Below are 13,044 nucleotides of genomic sequence, written 5' to 3'. Positions count from 1 at the left end.
AAAAAAGTAAGAAAAACACACCAAACTCCCAGTCAACAAGCCTTATAAAGGCAATTCAATGCCCTGAAGTTGCTGAGGAGCCTTACAGAAGCTTACTATAAAGCGCCCTTTCGCAATAGCTGTTACATTGACTGCTGTCAGCTCTGAGCATTATATAACTACATGTGCTAGTCCTGGGAAAATAAATAAAAAAATAAATAAAAATAAAAAATAAAATAAAAAAGCAAATCTCATAACTACTTTATATTAGACAATTGTAGAGAAAAAAAAAAAATGTCTCCTTGAACACTACAATGCAGTTTAAAACACAAGTGTCAGGTAAGCACAGCTTCATCAGGGAAAGACCAGAAAGATACCTTCTGGAAGTCTGGTCATGTACTTGCCTAGAAGAGGGAAAACTGTTGGACACTGCTTTCTGCTGTGCCAATCTTACATCAAAGGAAAACTTCACAGCATCCTGACTCTGTTCCTGGGCCAATCCCCAAAAATGGATCATAGCAAAGCCTGGGGGCAATTCTTGCAACAAGTTGAAAATTATCCCAACAGGCTGCCACCAGCTGAGTACTGCCAACATGTACAGCATTCTTGTTACTTTTTCTTCTCCATCTTCAGTATGAACCTAATGCTGAATACTGTAGAAAGGAATAGGTTTGTTTAGCAGCATCTCGGTTGCAGCCAGAGTTTTAGTAGTCATGGAAAATGGAGAAAGCGTGACAGAAAAACTGCCACAATTCAAGACATATGGTGGACAGTTATTGCATTAAATACACATTTAAAGTTCTTACTCAAAAGATGCAACAAAATATCTCCCAGTATGCATGTGAATAAATTCTACTTTTATGTCTTTGATATGTCTTTGTCTTTTATGTCTCTGATCCTTGTCACAGGATAAGGCATGTCTGACTGAGTTTTAAGACTTAGTGCCTTGTGCAATGTAGCCAAAGAAATCAGTGGGATAGGAATCTATGGGAATAAAATGTGAAGATCTGTGAATAAGCCTTGTTTTTTGACCCACAGTTTGAGCCTCCACTTTAACTGTTGAGGAGAGTTATGTGCTGCTTAACATGACAACTAGATTCCAAGGACCCAAAACAATGTAAATGGCTATAGACTAAAAAGAATTTAATGTATGAAAATTTGAAGGAAAAAGAATTCTTAATATGTCACTCTAGGTTCTCAAATAAAGACATACTCTATACATATTATCTCCTCTACCAGTGCTCGTTGATTGACATTTTTCTTTTCTTGACAAAAAATAATTAAAAAAAAATCTGAAAGATTATTAGGTTACCATTTTGCAGATACGTGTTCTTCTCAGCAAATACCATCATACTTACCAAGTTACAGTTTTGTTCTTGATTAATTCAGTCTTTTACTGTGACCAAATCATTTGTTTCATTCAGGAATAAAAATAAATAACTGTTTTTGCAAGAACAGCTAAGCAATCACAAATGGTTAATAAACCATTGTTAAAAAAAAAAAAAAAAAAAGTAAATATATTTTGAACTAAAATTGGAAATATTTTTACATATTTATCATATCATATGCATTAATAGCAACATATTTCTAGGTCTGTTATGATAATAATAAACTTCCCAATTATTTCAAAGAGAAATTCATCTTCTTTATTTTATGTAAGCTAACAAATCAGATACATGATTCCCTTTATATTTCCATTTTAATCTCTATTTAGTTATGTCATTAGTGTCAGAAAAATATAGCTCAAAGTGACCGTAGCTCTCAAGCCAAAAACATGTAACATTTCATATTAATATCACAGGGCTGTCCACTCATTTTAGATGATTAAAGTAGAAAGAGGATTGGCTAATAAAGAGCTTCTTTTCTAATATCTTTAGATAATAGTCATGGTTTGAAGTCACAAAGTGGAACATCAACTGTTTTTGTCTGTACAAATCACTTTGACTTATATACGGTTTTGCCTGAGTCAAATTATGCACAAAAAAGAATCTTGTCATAGCTGGAAAAATCTTGTTCAACCTCCTAGAGCACTTTTTCTCTGTAGTATATATCACCTTGGTTGGTATGGAGTAGTAATTCTCAAGAGTACCCTAAAGTTACCATTTGCTCCACTGACACTTTAGAGAATATAGAAGTATACTCTAAATAACAGATGAATTTCTGTGTTGATAAATGCAAAATGTTGCCCATGGGGGAAAACCAATCTTAAAATGCATGTAGACTGATGGGTTCTGAAATAGTTATTACCACTGAGGAGGAAAAAATCTTTGAGCTATAATGGACAATCTAAGAAAATGATCAGCAGCTGTCAAACAGGCAAGTAAAATGCTAAAAATATATTGGAAAAGGAACAGATAACAAAACAGGGGACATAATTATTTCAATGTTTAATTCTATGGTGCATCTGGATCTTGCATACCATGTGTAGTTCTAGTACCCACACCTCAAAACAGACTAAAATAACCCTAGAAAATGTATGAAGAAAGGCAGTAAACGTCTTTAGAGATATGCAGTGAGTTGACCCCAGACAGCAGGTAAGCACCCACCCCATCACTCCTTATGCTCTCAACAGTGGGATGAGGGAGAGAATCAGAAGGGTGAAATCTCAACACACAGGTTGAGATAGAGACACTTTAAGCAAAGCTACATGCACACAAAAAGCAAAACAAGGAATTCATTCACTACTTCCCATCAGCACGCAGATGTTTAGCCACTTCCAGAAAAGCAGGGCCTCATCACATGTAACAGTTACTTGAGAAGACAAATGCTATCCCTGCTTCCTCCTCCTTTCTCCCTGTTTTTATTGCTGAGCATGATATCATATGGTATGGGCTATTTCTTTTGTCAGTTGGGGTCAGCTGTCCAGGTTGCACCCCCCCCAGCTTCTTCCCCATTCCCAGCCTACTTGCTGCAGTAGCCGAGAAGGAGGAAAAAAACAAAAACAAAACAAAACAAAAACAAAAACAAAACCAAACCAAACCAAAACAAAACAAAAAACACTAATTGCTATGCAAACTCTGCTCAAAAATAGCCAAAATACTAGCGTGTTATCAACACTGGTTTAGACACAAATCCAGAACATAGCACTGTATAGGCTGCTCTGAAGACAATTAACTCCATTCCAGCCAGATCTAATCAAGTAAGAAAAGGCTTCTGCATAAGAAATGACTAAGTAAACCAGATATTTTCAACCTGGAAAATCAAATACTAAGAGGGATAGAGTGAAGGCCTGTGAATTTATGAGAGGTAAGAGAAAAGGTGAATGAAGTATCATTGTCTACTGTCAAGTAGTGACTCAAAACAAGTAAGGAAGGAATTGTTTCACACAATACTGGAATTTGTAGCTACCAGTTGTGAATCCCAGAGTTTGCATTTATTCACAGAAGAATTATAAAGACTCATGAAAGATAAATAAATCCAACAGTAGTTAGTAAATGCACAGGTATTTTGGTCAGATACTTATTTTCCTGTACTTGCAGATCTGTGAAGGTAAAGGAAATATACCTGGGAGGAAGAATTCCCACATACTTTCCAAATTTATGTATTGTCACCTAGGTATCTACTTTTGATATTTTTGCATACAGGACCCTCCTCACTTTTGGAGACCTTAGTTTTCTTCAAAAACAGTAAAGAAAGATATTTTTAAAAAGTAGTTAGGTATTCATTTTAATGACTTTTTAAAACATTATTTTCTTTCTCACCTGTTTAGCCCATTACTCTTTAAGCTGAGTCACAACCAACAGCAAAAACATTCATGCCATTCTCATGTCTCAATCTGTTTCCTCTCCATTCCTTTCTCTATGGAAACATCAGCTTGCTATTGTTTTTATTTTCACATAGTTACCTAGAGCTAATAAGAATTATGCTTTTGCAGAGCCTTGATGAGAACAGGCACATGAGCTCCCTTTATAGCAATATGACATTGATGCAGTAGACTGCAAATAACATTGAAAAGTTCAAAGTGAATGAACTGAAAAATATCTAAAATTTATTTCCGATCTGGTGGTTCCAGTAGCTACATGTAATAAGGGTAAGCCAAACAATAAAGGTCTTGGTCCCACAGAAGTCAATCCTAATTAACTCATGAGAGTCCTATGACCTGTGGTATCCAGGATTTCTGTGATTTCTGACCTTAAAATATATGAAGCTCATGGTCTTCTTTTCTTTTTTAATTAAATTGATGTGATTGTTTTGTCCCACATTCTGTTTCACCATAGTTGCTACATTCCCTAAATACAGCTAACTGATTTTAAAACTGCCTGAAGTCAATCTGTACTGACCTTGTTGTTGATGGTAATGACTGAACCTTGGTTACTAGGACAAGTTTGGGTATTGGCTTATATCAGTTTCCTATAATGCAATCCCTTCAACAAAATACTCTTTCTTCCATACACAGTTTCCTACTACTACAGAGTTCTCTGCTTGGAATACATGACTGAATTAACAAGTGCACTGTGCAGGTTATTGGCAGAGCTCTGTTCCTGAAGTAGAACAAGAAGAAAACCAATTCAACAATATATATTTGCACCTAGTCCAACCCTCTTCCTGCCCAAGCTAAGAACGTTGCTATTGATTTTAATAAAACAAGTAGGCCATCTGACTGCTAGTGATGGTTTGACAGATCTTAAAATGACTACTGACTAGAATTCTACTTCAATGGTCCAAACATAGTCTTGAGAAATAATGACCAAAAAAGACTGTGTGTATGTTATTTATAATAATAATAATAATATAAAAAATACACTAGCCAAAACCAAACTAGATTGAGGCTACCAATCCCATTCCATGCAAAGGAACATTCATATCCCATAAAACTATCTTCTTCTACTAGTTTCATCAGACTGACAAGAACTAAGCAATTAATTCAGCTGTCTCCCATCTCCAGATCAGGAATAAAATACACACTAAATGAAACGCAGACAATCATAGCTGTTACTTTACCCTTGGTGTAGGAAAACATTTGTTTTGTATTGATGTCAACGTACAATTTTCCAAAACCATTAAGCGTATTTTTGAGAAAGTCCACACCTTATGTTTTAAGGAAAAACACACACAATACAAATAATGTGTTGCTTAATTTACAATTCTTTTTCTAGACCTTTGTATATATAAATATGTTTTATTTGTAGTAATGTGTTACCTAGAGCAGTACAAATAAGATCTTACAGAATTTATTCACTACAGCTGATAATTTCTGATTAATATTACTGTTTTGGTGTGAAGATCCATAAAATTAAAGACCAAAAAGGATCTGTTAGGTCATCTAAACTGTCTGAATATGACTGGTGATTAAATTGCAGATGGCCCTTTCCATTAAAGGAACAAAAAGCTCACATGTGACTACTGAACCTTCTTAAGTCTTAATCTGAAGCTACAAAAAGGTGAAAAATCCACTACATACTTTGGTAGAATATCAATCTACTCCTTGGTTCATCAATTTATGATTAATAATTTATATCTTACTTACAATCTGAGTTTGTTTGGCTTCATCTCCTATAACAGGTCTTTTTGCTTGTATCTTTATCTTTTTGCACTTGTTTACAAAGTCTTTCATATCATTTTACTTCCTTCTCTGGGTATTTATGCATTATAATCACACCATTTTCTCATCCTCCATTTTAAAAAGCTAAATAAGCTAATTTTCTGAAGTGTTCCACTGATTGTATTATTTTTGGCTCTCCAACTACTTGACAATTTTTTTGTACTCTCCAGAATTACTCTGTATCTTTTTGAAAATATGTGCATTAAAACGATCTCACTATTCTAATTAAGGTCTCAGTAGGTGCACCTATGCACTGCATTATACAAAAGAGGGCCAAGGAATGAGCTTGAACACCAGTCATCTATCCTGACTGTTAATGCCTTCCCTGGATATGCTTTGGACTGCTCCAACCTGGCCCTTCGGTACAAAGCTGTTGTAGAGAAGGCCTTAAAGAGCACGGATATGAATTAGTCAGTCCACCTTGACCCCAGGGCACTGATATCATCACTAGCTCTCTTTTATTTATCTGCTCAGACAGAGGCATTAAAGCCACAGACAGAAGTAAAAATCTCTAATTCATAGCATCTCAGGATTATTGGCTTTTCTCTCCATAGCTTCATAATGGGAGCTCAAACTCAGTTTTTTTATTTATTATGATCACTAGAAGACCTTTTCAAAAGGTTACGTTAGAAACCTTTTCAAAGTGCAGTCCACAGATTTTAGCTAAACTCTTCATTTGTCATTTTGAAAGGGCTACATTTGTATCTGGCTGCACAGAGATACATGTTGTTGGAGAGGCCATAGATAAGAGCTCAAACTACCTGTCAAATTTCTGTGTTCCGTGCATTATTTTCTACTCCTGCAGCTTGCATAATTCTGCAAAATTTATCAGCAGGGCTTTTATATTTCCTTTCAAATTATTGATGGACATCTTGAAAACACTGGTCGTACCATTAACATCAATGAAATGTAATTAAAACTGTTCTTTTCAATGATCTTTTCCTCACTGATAACAGCTTTCCTAAAACACGGAGTCAACATAGGGTATATTTTGGTCATTCTGGATAATGATGCTCATTTAATCAGCATGTCAATAATACGAAGTTAATAGTTTTACACAACTCTAACTACATTCTATCTACGGAGCTACAAATTTCAATCAAATATATATATCTGGTGGAGCATGAAATTAAAGGACCTAATTTCTCACGTGGGCTAGCATTAGCAGCTATTTCCCTTCTTTAAAGTCTTAGCAATTGTTTCAGCAATTACATATTTTATCTAGTAACTGTCTTGTGAAGGTATTTCAGATGAAAACAGAGCTCATATTCTTTTTCCTTCCTTTGTACATGACAATCCTGACCATTAAATGATTGCTATGCTCTGTATTGTAGGGCCATTATCCTTTGTACCAAGGCATAGCTTCAATATGATGGGTGGAGAGCATGTATAGACTTTATCCTGACAGGCAAAAGGGGTTGATTTCATCTCCCTCAGGTGCTACAGAGAAATGAATCACTTTCTTATTCCTGGTATGTGTGCTCACTATAGCTATTTATTAGAGCAGCAAAATATTACTGTTCCTGCAACCAAAATGGTTGGTTTTATTTTTAAGAGATTTTTTTAAGAGCTTTGTACCATCATTATAAACCTGTCGCTATTCAGAGGACAGCTACCTTCCTGCATTGTTATCAAGATGCACAGCAAGTGCCATATGGAGCTTGGCATTTAGTGGCTCTCAGGATAGCTCTCCCGAAAGGATGATTTCAGGCTACCCACTGTTCAGAGTGCTGGCTATGTGGATTTCCTTCTCAAGTGCCCCAAAGTTTGTGCACATGGAGCCATATTGTTATGGGATGTGGGGCTCTGTAGGATCACGTCCATAAAACTAAGGGATGCCAGAGGTAAAATTGAAAGTTTACAGCCTTGCATTGGATCTTACATGGTGAGCCTTAGCAGTTCTGCCCTATTAAAACAGGATGTGCACAACTAAAGCTATGTTTGGATTAGAAGCAATTTAGTCCCAGTGTTATCATCCTAACAAGCATTTCTTAAGCAGTGTCTCCACTAACATCATATTTTCCTTTCACATAAAATTAGCTCTTTTACATAAAATTAGCTAATTCAGCAAAAGCTCATTTTTGGCAGTACTACTGTTCATATAATGGAAGCTTCTGCTATCAATCAAAAATTGTGTTCTCGATGACAATCACTATATTGGCAGAAGCTTTTGTAGCAGACATTGAATAAATTGCTTACACTGTGAAGTGCTTTGACAACCACAAATAGTTTGGGCCTAAATGTGTATAACAGTATTGAAATAAGGCTTAGACTTGAAAGGCATCTAAACATTTTTGAAGTTCTTACCTGGCACTTCATGTCAGGATAAACAAAGAAAAACTGAGGACATTACATTTTAATTTTAATAGTGAGCCGGAATACTCCAATTGATTTTTCTTTATTGATTTTCAGTCTCAGTTCAACAGGCAGTCCTACATGGATGGAAGTGCTAGGGTTTCATTTATCTACTGCCTGCAGCGCTTGATGCTGATTAAGGTGATGATTTACAACTTTGCAAAGTGTAATTAAAATACTCAAAACATTTAATGTGTACACCTGCCTTAACCACCATAAATAACACCACCAAGTGGTGAGCAATAAAGAATCAGATCCCAAGTGTCACAAACTTTCTTTCTGAACAACAGAATTAGCATGCTGACCCTTGAATGTTCTCCCAGATTTAGGAAATATTCTGTTCATTCTTTCCACTCCAAAGCTCTCTGGAGTTAAGCATTGTCAGTCCCACAGAAGTTTATTATTTTACATAACACAGAAATTACTGACTACTTTTTCCTCAAGGATGTTCTTCTAACCTCTATTTTTATTACCATTTGTTCCTAGTTATTTAATGGACCTAGCATGTGTTACACAGAGAGGAATAGACCTTGAAGACAACACTTGCTTTACTGATTCTACAAAAGTAAAGGAGGAAAGAACATGATGTATCATATGGGCCCAACAGACCATATAAATAGAAGATTGCATCAAACCAGCATGTTCTCTTTACTATTGGAAAAAGCCATATGCAAGCAGCTGGGAGACATTAAAGGATAAACACTTTATTAGTGTATAGTGCTAAGTGTACATTCCATGGCCTTAACACTTTATGATGTGATCAAACAAAATGTCACAAGCAAAGCAGAGATGAGCTACTTTGGTACTTGGCCAAAAGACCTCCAAGGAACCCATAGGTACTGCGGGAAGCGATATTAGCAATTTATGGGATGCCATTTTTCTCTGAGCAAGCATCGAAGTGTTATAAAAGGGGTGACTGCTTGCAAATTGTTGTCAGTATGTGAAGCAAAATTTGGTTTCTGGGAGCTTGTTCAGTGCAATAGTCTTATCTTAGCACCAGCTTTGTGAATTATTTTTACTTATGTAAATTTACATGACTTTTCAAGCAAGCTTCAGTTCACATCAGTTTCATATAAATTCTGATCAAACTTGATGTGCAACAGGACAGAATGAATCAAAATCATACAAAACTAAGAATGGTAACGCAGTGGAATTACTTTTAACAAGTAATAGAATAAAGAAGATTACAATCTGAAAAGAAAAAAAAAAAAAGATTTTGTAAGGGAAAAAATGAGTCAATAGGTAGATTATACTGATTTTGTATTGCCATATTTCTGATTAATATGAGCTATTTTCATAATAACATTTTGATCACCCAAAAATTGCTTGGGGGGGGGGGAGAGATTAATTGAAAAATGTAAAAATGACAGTCTGTTGTTTGTTTGTTTGTTTTCCAAATTATATTTTTAAACATATTAATTTGATGGTTCCAGTCTCTTGCACAGTTACTCAATAAACAAAGTGTCCATCCAGTATATGCAAGATCAAGGTTCAGAATTTTCCCTTTGGCCCACTGTTCAGACCAATACTTTTACTCCTGCCTTTTCACAGAATCACAGAATCACAGAATTTCTAGGTTGGAAGAGACCTCAAGGTCATCGAGTCCAACCTCTGACCTAACGCTAACAGCCCTCCACTAAACCATATCCCTAAGCTCTACATCTAAACGTCTTTTGAAGACTTCCAGGGATGGTGACTCCACCACTTCCCTGGGCAGCCTGTTCCAGTGCCTCACAACCCTTTCAGTGAAGAAGTTCTTCCTAACATCTAACCTAAAACTCCCCTGGCGCAACTTAAGCCCATTCCCCCTCGTCCTGTCACCAGGCACGTGGGAGAACAGGCCAACCCCTACCTCGCTACAGCCTCCCTTGAGGTACCTGTAGAGAGCAATAAGGTCGCCCCTGAGCCTCCTCTTCTCCAGGCTGAACAAGCCCAGCTCCCTCAGCCGCTCCTCGTAGGACTTGTTCTCCAGGCCCCTCACCAGCTTCGTCGCCCTTCTCTGCACCTGCTCAAGCACCTCGATGTCCTTCTTGTAGCGAGGGGCCCAAAACTGAACACAGTACTCGAGGTGCGGCCTCACCAGAGCTGAGTACAGGGGGACAATCACCTCCCTAGCCCTGCTGGTCACACTGTTCCTGATACAAGCCAGGATGCCGTTGGCCTTCTTGGCCACCTGAGCACACTGCTGGCTCATATTCAGCCGACTATCCACCATCACTCCCAGGTCCTTCTCTGCCTGGCAGCTCTCCAACCATTCCTCTCCCAGCCTGTAGCTCTGCTTGGGGTTATTGCGCCCCAGGTGTTTTGGAACATTCTGCAAAGGGTCATCTTCAGTTTCTCCCATGTACAAAAATAAATTGTATCAATAGCAACTACATGTAGCATGGATTGTGAAAATTAATATAATGCTCAACCTATTAGGTAAATGTCTACTTTACAGGGTCACTTGATGTGAGAATTCATGTAGCAGCCTGCCACAGAAGTAAATAGGGAGCTTCCAGAAAGCAATTCACCTCATCTTAAAGTAGGAAAAAGATGCAGGTTATCCTTATAGATTTAACTGTATGATGAAAATACAGAATACAGTTCACCAACATTTAATTGTCTAAATATATACGTCAACGTATCCTGACATCTTAAGTCTCATAGTATCTTAAGATACCATTTATGTCAAAGGAGATTATAGCCAATACAGAAAATGGAACCTATACAGAGGTTCAGAGCTAATGACACTAGACAAATCATTTTATTTTGCCATGTTTTAAAATAACATTCCCAAAATGATAAAATAGGTGTTAAAGAGACCATCTTATTCTACCTGGAATCTGTTAACATACACATTTTCTTTAAAAGAAAAAAAAAGGGGGGGGGGGGGGGCACACAACAAAACTTTTGCTTGCAACCAGATTAATTCTTTGATTTGAAAACTAAAAATAAACTACTCATCAATCACTGTGCTTGACAGTCATTTATCTAAATACAAGATTATCATGTTCTTTGTACCAATTCACTTAAAAGATTGTTGTATTTTGGCTTCAAGATCTACAGCTTTGTACCTATTTGCAAAGATAGTTTGGATGAAATTCTTGTTATTCTTTACTTCATTACTAATTACTATGAATTCACTTTTCATACTGAAATCAAAAGAATACAGATGTATATAACCCTGATTTTGTAATGAGGTGGGTTTTTTTTGCTTAAACTTTCTTCTACAGATTGTAAGCAATGAAACTAATTTGATGAAGGGCTTTATATGGCTCGTGAAAGTAAATGACAGCTTGCTAAGGCACTTTGTTGGAAGCTACACTTGAATTATGATTAGTTTTTACATTCTTTGATGTATTAACAAAAAAGATGATAAAGTGCTAAGATGAAAGACTAACTTAATTCCATGTTATCTATCCAACTACTTGGGGGATAAATCATGGTTTCTCATTATACGGTATTTCTTTATGACTATTACATGAAATAAACAGACAGTTTAAAAGCAACTTTTTAGAAAAACCTCAGAGATGATGAGCAGCAAGTTGATCTTGGTGAGCACATTTCACCTTATGTTACTTGTGGTCCTGGTAAAGACAAAAATAGCTGAGTCTGATGATATGTTTTGATGTCAGTGCTATCAGAAAGAATCCTTTAACACACTTTGATTATATGGTAGCCAAGCAGTTTATTGATAATAGGTTTAACGCTGCCTTTTGACAGTCTTATGTAACCATCTCATTTGTTCAGAACATATTCGCAAACTAAAGCAATTCTTATAAAGACCTTTCCTCCTTGTTCCAGCTTGTTTACTCTCATTTAATCACAGTTTTCTTCTCCACAAATTGCATTTTATCCTGTCTTTAGGATGCCTGACTTGTTTTATTAATACTCAGTAAACATCTCAGTTCTTTTATTCAGTTTCTTCTTTCAGATATCACTTTTGACATCATGTCACTAAGTGCACTCAGTGTTCTGTTCCCTGTATCTTTTAATTAAAATCCTTTCTACTGGTATGCCACAAAATTCAGTTCTCTTCCATACCCTGTTTATTTAGTAGTAGTAGTAGTATTTATTATTATTATTATTATTATTGTTGTTGTTGTTGTTATCTCAACATAAGTTGTTATACTAGGGCATAGCTTTTTGTATCATATGAAGACACAATAATTTGGTCTTCTTTCTATGACTTGGTGACAAATCTTATTTCCATTTTATCACAGATAAAAGCAAATATATGCAAGTAGGCCTTACTGATATGAAAACAAAATCATTACGGGTTAGCAATTAATTTGCCACGAAAAATTATTTGGTTTTGAAATTTTGTTTTTTCTGAAAGAAAAAAAAAAAAAAAGAAAGAGAGAAAGAAAAGATTGGAGAAGAGGAAGGGGAAGAGAAGGGGAAGGGGAAGGGAAGGGGGAAAAGGTAACATTTCAATTTCAAAAGCTCACTTAAACCTGAAAGATTCATTTCCTCTTGTTTCTTAATTGGAATACTGGGAACATGTGTGTGGTTTTATTTGCTTCATTGCCACTGTTGATCTCAGCTATTTGATTCTTTGTTGCAACAGGATGCTGCATTGGCTTGGCTGATTCTTTCATCTTCCATATTGATTAGTAAGTGCTTTTGAGTTTGTCTTTCAATCACTCAAAACCAGCAGCTTTTGCAAAGGCAATCAAATGAGTTGACTAGGAAATTTCAATACTATGGTACAAAACCCCTGTTACAAAAATACCTAATTACCAATGTCTAAAGTTTATCTTCTGAACTTAGAGATTCAAAATTACAAGTCCCTGATATAGATACTTTCAGAGAACATGCTTGTGGTCTCACTGAGAACAATACTTGACTAGGAATCCTAGGATTTGAAAACTGCTTCCATTTTGGGCGCCACTTGGTGGCTACTACTTTGATTCAAAACAGAACTCCTCTTGGAAAGGGACCCAGCCCAGGGCAGAGATGCAGCTATCTACTTGCATACTTCCAATAATATTAATTAAAGGGCAAAAATGAGCAAATAATTTCATACTATATACTATTGCTCTGCATGAGGAATCTCATAGCAGGTGAGATGGTACAGGTGCACCCCCACCCCAAGCACCAAACTCTCAGTTGCTGTCTTCTGTTCTTGGGGTCGGCTATCACCTTCTTTTCTGTCTGATTATCCTATTTCAGGATCTTCTATT

Source organism: Aythya marila (assembly GCF_965140915.1).
Source record: "Aythya marila genome assembly, chromosome: 1".
Classification (NCBI taxonomy): Eukaryota; Metazoa; Chordata; class Aves; order Anseriformes; family Anatidae; genus Aythya; species Aythya marila.
The sequence above is the reverse complement of the archived record's forward strand: the minus strand, read 5'-3'. Positions refer to the sequence as shown.